Source organism: Solanum pennellii, chromosome 11 (assembly GCF_001406875.1).
Source record: "Solanum pennellii chromosome 11, SPENNV200".
NCBI lineage: Eukaryota > Viridiplantae > Streptophyta > Magnoliopsida > Solanales > Solanaceae > Solanum > Solanum pennellii.
Genome location: NC_028647.1, coordinates 12,595,489 through 12,603,715, shown reverse-complemented (window position 1 = coordinate 12,603,715; position 8,227 = coordinate 12,595,489). Strand labels below are relative to the sequence as shown.

The 8,227-nt window shown below is 33.4% G+C and overlaps 1 pseudogene; it reads left to right on the top strand.

Moving 5' to 3' along the window:
- Nucleotides 1-6,427: 6,427 nt before the first annotated feature.
- On the top strand, nt 6,428-6,985 carry LOC107004382 (annotated as a pseudogene).
- Nucleotides 6,986-8,227: the final 1,242 nt, after the last annotated feature.

Below are 8,227 nucleotides of genomic sequence, written 5' to 3'. Positions count from 1 at the left end.
TATATATATATATATATATATATTGAACTTTGTAAACAACTCATATTCTGTCATTCGTTAAAAGTTTAGCTCATTTATGTCATTCTTGTTTGACAAATTGCTCATTCAAGTCATTATTTGTTAACTGAAAATACTCTATTCTACAAAATCTTATTTCAGTGAGTTTATAAATTGAAAAATTACGTGGCTAAACAAAGTTATACTATTTAATTAGTCATCATAGCTATAGTTTGTTATAATTACCACTCAGATTATACATTAATTACATGGACTCACTTCGAGTTTGTATAATTAGTAATATTTGTATATGTATAATTCACCAAGATATACAAATAAATATGTATAGTATACAACTTTTTAACCTATATACCTATACAATTCACTTCTCTCCCACTCCCTGCCCTCTCTCGCTCGCCTCTCTCCTCCCTCTCTCAATCTCGCTAGCTTCTCTCCTCTCTCTTCCAATCTCGCTTGCCATTTATACAAATGTATATGTATAATATACAATTACGTACATATACAATTCACCTCTCTCCCACTCCTGCCCTCTCTCGCTCGCCTCTCTCCTCCCTCTCTCAATCTCGCGCACCTCTCTCCTCTCTCTCCCAGTCTCGCTCGCCTCTCTCCTCTCTCCTCTCTATCCCAGTCTCGCTCGCCTCTCTCCTCCATCTCCCAATCTCTCTTGCCATATATACAAATACATATGTATGATATACAATTGTCTAACCAATATACATATACAATTCATCTTTCTCACTCTTTTTCCCCTCTCTCTCTCAATCCCGCTCGCCACTCTCCTCCATATAACATGTAACTACAAATTACAATTATCAAACTATATCTATGGAGAGTAATTAATTATTTTTAAGTGATTATATGTAAAAGTTCTCGAGTATTTTTAATTCAAATAAGTTTACAAACTTGATCGAGTTTTTAAGACAATTTAATTAATGACTAACCAAATCATAGCTGGCGACTTGAACAAAAATCTAATATGAGGTAATGATAAAAATGTGTCAAAGTTTTAATGCATGACACAATAAGTCTTTTCGATGACATATTTGAGTATTTCTCCTTTAAAAATTAATTTAATTAATGGTGTAGTTGAATCATAGTTGACTACATATACAAATAAACTTATAAAATCAAAACTATTTTAAATTAACGAATAATGAAATGAATAAACTTTTTTTTCAATTTTTTTATATAAATAAACCAAATTGTTAGCAGATAGCGTACATGAATTTTTTTTTAAAATTTGATGATATGTTCGCATTTTTTTATTTTTAAAAAATTGAATATTAAATTATGGGGCAATTAGTAAAATAGATTCTTTCTGGAATTTAAAAATTGATTAATTAAATCATGGGGTAATTAGTAAAATAGTAGTAAATAGATTCTTTCTGGACTATAGGACTGTTATTGGGTGTGTTAAAAAGCAAAATTTTAAAAGTTATTATGATGGCGGACTGTATGTGGTCAGAGGATTTGTCTTCTTTTTTTTCTCTGTCTTCTCTGAATTTATTAATCATCTTCTAATTGTTTGGTAACCACGTGTATATATATATTTTTTTCTTCTTTTTAGTTTATCAATATTTATGAATCAATTCTTGCATTAGGAAAATCATATTTATAGAAAGAGATTTAACTATCATATTTATTTTTTAAATTATTTCTTGAATGAGTATCAACTTTTACATGTGTAATATTAATATCAATGACTTAAGTTTAATTTATTGAGGGATATAACAATAATTTATGTAGAGTGAGGAAACAGACAATTACACTTTGTTTGAATCATTGTTATTTATTGTTTCATAATGTATTGTATCGTATTGTACTGTAATATACTGTAATGGATGAGATACAATGTTTGGTTAGATTGTATTGTTTGCTATTGTTTAAAACATTTTTATTGTTTGGTTTGACTATATCATGCTGTATTCTAATTTATAAATTTACTAAAATATTCTCAATTATTCTAGTGTAGGAGGTTTGACTAGAATTAAATAATATAGAGGTGAAGGGTAAAAAATATCATGAAATATTATGTACGAATATAAATTGGAAAAAGAAATTAAGTAACAACGGGAGCACACCAAATCGGTTGTTTCATAAAATGAGTTTTAGTCTGACTCTGAGTGCTCAATTGGATCAACGAGGTGTTGGATGCTGATCCTGGTTATCTTTGTCTGCATCATAAAACGATGCATGTCAAATGATATCAGTATACTAAATGTACGAGTATGCGAGGGGAATACTAAACAAGACATAAGCTTGAAAGAGATCCGGAAAAAAACACTTACCTTAACTTTACTCAACTCATAAATAACTTCACTCAAATGCAAGTACACAACAATAATAGGTGCAGTTTATACAAAACATTTATACAGCACACACCAACTCAATTTGTTAAAGAAATGCAATAACAACTCACTTTACTCATATAATAAAGTAGAGAAAAGACATAAAGACACCATCGAAGTTGTCCCATATTTGCATAAAGACACCTAAACTCTTGAAGTGTCCTATCACCCTACTATACAACTATATATCGTTGTAAATTGGCCATTTTTACCCATTCCATCATCTATGTAGTGCACATGTTGCTCACTCTCTAGGTAACCCGACCCGACCTTTTTTTTTGAAGAAAATTCGTGAACTCCTTCTTTTTCATTTCTCAACTTTTCCCTAAAATCAAACGAAATACACAGTGTTGTTGTTGACGATAGTGTTGTTGTTGAAAATCTCGTTGTTGATCATTGTTGATGTGTATTTGTGAAGATTCTTAAAGATTGAAGGTCTAACAGGTTAGGGTTCTAAAATCTTCACTTTTATTCTGATTATTCTGATTTTATGGATTATTATAGTGTAGAAGTGTTAGAATCGACCTTCTATAGTTGCCATTGTTAGGATATTTTTGAATATGTTGGGTAATCGACTTAATTAGTGTAGGGTATTGTGTTATTGACTTAGTGCGACTGTTAGTGATTAGGATTTTGTGATTGTGTTTTAGGTTAGGGTTAGATGTTATCCACTTAGTTCGAATCTTATTATTTGTCTCTTATACATTTGTAGACTTCAATTTGTACATTATCAACTGCTATTATTAGTGTTTTTGTTCTGTTAGTACTGTTAGAGCTAAATGTTAGTGCTTTTTTCTACTTTTGTTAGTTAGTGTTTCTGTTGTTGTTGTTTGTTAGTGATTATGTTTACTGTGTACAACTTGTTAGAATTAGTTATTGAAATGTGTGTTTGTTGTTGTTACATGCTTTTTCAAGATGACTTTTACTCTGATAACTTTAAGATGGTATCATGGGGGAGGGGGGGGGGGAAACAGAATTTGGTCCACCACCTCTAAATATATTGGGGGCATGTGACAGAATTTCTAGATGTAGATGTTGATAGGATGTCTTATTTTGAGTTGAGGGACTATATAAAGGAACTAGAATATACAATAGATTGTAATTTTTTATCAAGTGGGATGGGTTATTGGTCCTTGTTGATAATGATAAGGTTATAATTGACCTTTTCAATATGATAAATGATGGGGATACAGTGGAGGTGTATGTTATTCATGGGGTTAGTGAAGCTAATCAGGCCCCACTTGAATTGGAGTTTGTCCCCCATGTGACTGAAAGTGGGGTAGGTGAGGAATCTTTTAATGAGACTTCTAACCCTAATAATCAGTCTTCTACTTCTACTTTTCCTTCCATCCCTACAACTGATCCTTCTGAAACTTCCAGCACTCCATTTGAAGCTCAGTCTTCTACTGTGCCTCCACCATCTTCTTTTATTGTGCCTCCTCCTTCATCTGATTATCCTATAATAGATAATAATTAAACTGATGATGAAGTGGAAGATGAATCAGGATCTGAAGGGGATACTAGTGAAGATACTGAGGTTGACAGTGATGTTCATCAAGAGTATGTAGATATAAGGGCAACCAAGAGGCATTTCAAAAGGTCACAAAGGAGATGTAGGGGAACTACTTCAGACCAAATTAATGTTAATGAGAAAGGTCCAGATATAGGGTATGATGAGACAAATGATGGTATTAGGGAAAGCTTAGTTGGTAAGCTAGGAGGTGATGAACCTTATTATCTAAGTAATGAAGTTCCTAGATTTGAAATAGATGGTGAAGAGGTTGATCAAGTAGTGCATAGACCTGTTAGGAGGAAGAAAACCCCAAATAGAGTTGTATTTGATACAACTGCTGAAAAGATTGATTGGGAATCAGGACAGGTTTTTGGAACTGTTGAAGAATTTAGAGTGGCAATGACAAGATATGCAATCCAAGAACATATTCAAATTGAAAAATATGTAAATGAGCCTGACAGAGTTAGATTGAGATGTTGTAAAGAGAGTTGTCCTTGGTTGTTGTGTGCAAGTAAGGATAGAACTAGTGGAGATTTCATTGTTAAAACATACAACCCTATCCATAAATGTTTGACATCAACTCATAACTACCTGTGCAACTCAAAGTTTTTGGCCACCAAATACAAAGAAAGAATAACTCAACAACCAAACATCAATATTGTCTTGTTGCTAGACATTATTAGAAAGGAGTTAGATATTAATGTTGGTAGGACAACAGTGAGAAGAGCTAGGACTAGAGTGTTACAAGAGATCATGGGTGATCACATTGTGGAGTATGGTAGGATTTTTGATTATAGAGATGAAATATTAAGGAGTAATCAAGGTAGTACTTGTGTAGTGAAGGCTGGAGAAGATTCTGAAACTGGGCAGAAATTTTTTGAAGGATTTTATGTTTGCTTCAATGTTTTAAAGAAAACATTTTTTGGAGGTGCTAGGAGGTTGATTGGTTTTGATGGGTGTTTTCTCAAAAGTGTGTGTAAATGCCAGTTGTTAGTGGCAGTTTGTAGAGATGGAAACAACCAAATGCTCTCTATTGCTTGGGCAGTTGTTGAGGTTGAGAATCAGTATACCTAGACATGGTTTCTTGAACTAGTGAAGAATGATCTTGAACTTGGAGAAGGGCATCAACTATCCATCATTAGTGATATGCAAAAGGTAATTACTGATATCCATCTTACTATTTTATTGTTGTTGAGTTTTGCACTTTAATTTATTATTTTTTTGTTATGTTGGTTTATTAAGGACTAGAAATTGCTGTGGATACTTTATTGCCACTTGTTGAACATAGAAAATGTGCAAGACATGTTCTTGCAAATTGGTCAAAAAATTGGAAAGGAGTTGAAAGAAGAAGAGTATTTTGGAGGATTGCTAAATCCACATTTGAAGCTGAGATGAAGGACAATATAGAGACAATGAGGAAATTAGGACAAGAAGGTTTGGATAATCTTTTATGGTACAATTTGAATACATGATGCAAGAAGTATTTTGAAGAATATAGCAAATGTGATGTTGTGGACATTAATATGGCAGAAAGCTTTAATGTTTGGATAGTGTCTGCAAGGTATAAAACCATCATTACAATGCTTCAGGAGATAAGGGTGAAGATGATAAAAAGAATTGGTGATTTGAGAGAGTTCTCAAACACTTGGATCACTGATATATCTCCTATGTCTTTGAAGATTTTGCAAGAAAACATTCAAAAGTCTATGCAATGCAACTTGACTTGGAATGGAGAAAGAGGTTTTGAGATTAAACACCATGGATATACACACACTGTGGACATTGTTAATAGGAGGTGCAGTTGCAGATCCTGGCAGCTCAGGGGAATTCCTTGTCCTCATGGTGTTGCTGCCCTTCATTACAAAAACTTGGAGCCAATCCATTATGTGGCTAGCTATTATATCAAGGAAACCTACCTCAGCACATATGCCCATTTTATTCAGCCAATGAATAACATGAAAATGTGGCCAACCTCAAATAATCTAATTGTAAAGCCACCAAAGATCAGAAAGTTGCTTGGAAGACCAGGTAAGGTGAAGAAAGGAAGCAGATGAAAATAGAAAAACTTGAAAGTTGAGCAAAAGAGGTGCTGTAATGACTTGTAGCAAATGTGGCACACAAGGACACAATAAAAGAGGATGTCCTACAAGAAACCAAGCTGATCCAAGTCAAACTGAACCTTGTTCTCATGCAAGAAGTACTGGTCCAAGTCAGTCATCTGAACCATCTTCTCATACACATGTACTTTTATTTGTTACTCTCAAATGTATGTTATATGTAGATGTATATGTATTGATATATTAATATACAGGCTACTTAAAGTGGTAGAGGAAAAGGCAGAGGAAGAGCAACAAGAGAAAGAGCAAGTGGCAGAGGTGTTCGAGCTCAATCACATGGAAATGTTACAAACACAGAGGTAATATATCTAATTATTATATCATTGTCAGATAATATAGATATGCTTTAATATTTTGATTTCAAAGTACAGACTGTAAATGGTAGAGGTAGAGGTAGAGGTACAGGTAGAGGAGCAGGATCAAGGAGAGGAATGGCTCAAGAAAGAAATGTGAATGAAGGACTAAGTAGAGGAAGAGGAATGACTCTACATAGTCAAACTAGTTATGAAGCAAACTGCAGTGGAGGAGGCCTAGGAAGAGGGAAGAGACCGGTAGAACATGAGGACACTAGTGGAGGACTAACAAGACCTTTTAAAAGGACAAGAATGGTAGGTGTTGGCGTATACCAAGCTGAAGATGGATTTACAACTCTCAATGTAAGTTTACAACTATCAATGCAAGTTTACAATTGTCATTGCAAACCTAATTATCTAATATTTGAGTGTGTATTTATTTGACTAAGCATCCTGGATTGCCAAGTAGAAGAGTCATCAATACTGGTACAAAAGTTACAAAGAGGGCTGATGTTGTCACTGGTGATATTAGCTACACACCAGTACGTGGATTCAAATGGAAGGGGAAGACAACTATTACCTGTAGCAACCTGGAAAGAATGAGGGCTGAAAAGGTTATCCAAACTAGGTCTGTAGCTGCTGCTAATAGCCAAGGGCAAACAACTTCAAGTAGGAACTTCTGTGCCATGGAAGTAGGGAATTTTGATGTTGTCTTGTTTTGACAAACAAAATTTAACTATGCATATATTTGTGTTGTTTTTTATTGGAAACAAACTCAGTTTTGGGTGTAACCAAACAAACTTGAATGGTTGGAATCAAACTCGATTATGAAGTCTTCTTTTTAGTCAGTTTTGTTATTGCCTTTTTAATTGTAATTGACATATTTGTGAAGTTTCTCAAATGGTTGACACGATAATATAGATTAGAGAACAAAATACATTAACTAATTGTTCAAATCATAACAATTTCGACAACAAAGAACAACAATAACTTGAACATTCAACAAATTCTATCCTTCAAGTTACACACACTTACAACTAGCAAGATTAAGACAATTAGCTTCTAGGTACACACACCTACAATTTCAAAAATTTGAAAGTAACTAAACATGTCTATGGCAATTTTAGTTGCACACACCTACAATTTCCATCCTTCACATTCTTGGTTAGACTTAAACATGGAAAACACACAATAATGATCAAGACGATTAGCTTCAAGTTACAACATTTGCCCATCTTTTTCTCCTTCATAATGACTTGGTTACTTTCAACACGACTTTCATAAGATGTCAATACTTATTCCAAATCCTTAATTCTCTTTGCTAATCTCGGAATAACGTACTTGGATCGTATATCAACTTCTTCTCGATCCCTCCATCTAAAGAAGTTGCATGCATCCTCCTAAAATACGCAAAACACAAATTAAAGAAAAATACATAAACAAAATATGTCCATAAAAGAATTAGTAAACATACACGATAGCGTGGACAAGACCAAAATCTTCGAGCTGGGTTATGCTCCGACCATGAAGTTTGCATTGTTAGTAAGTCACCATGTTTGCATCGCAGTTTCACTCGCAACATCGGATCATTCTCATCATTACAAATACGATTCAACATTGCATTTGACATTTTCAATCAAAAACTAATCACAAAATTGATAAGAAATTCAACCATAAGAAACTTCAAATTAACGTTTCTATTGGAAATTAAAAGAGAAAAGATGAATTTATACATTATTTTCTTGAGGAAGATGATGAAGTCGTCAAAAAGAGAGCACCAATATTGTTCTTGCCATGAAAATCAAAATTTTAGGGCTACCAACGGCTATTTTTGAGTTTAAATTGGGGAAGATACAAAAATTGATTAAATAATTAATATTAAAGAAAGAAAATGACATATGGCTGTTTTAAACTGGTAAATAAAAATGATAAATGGCC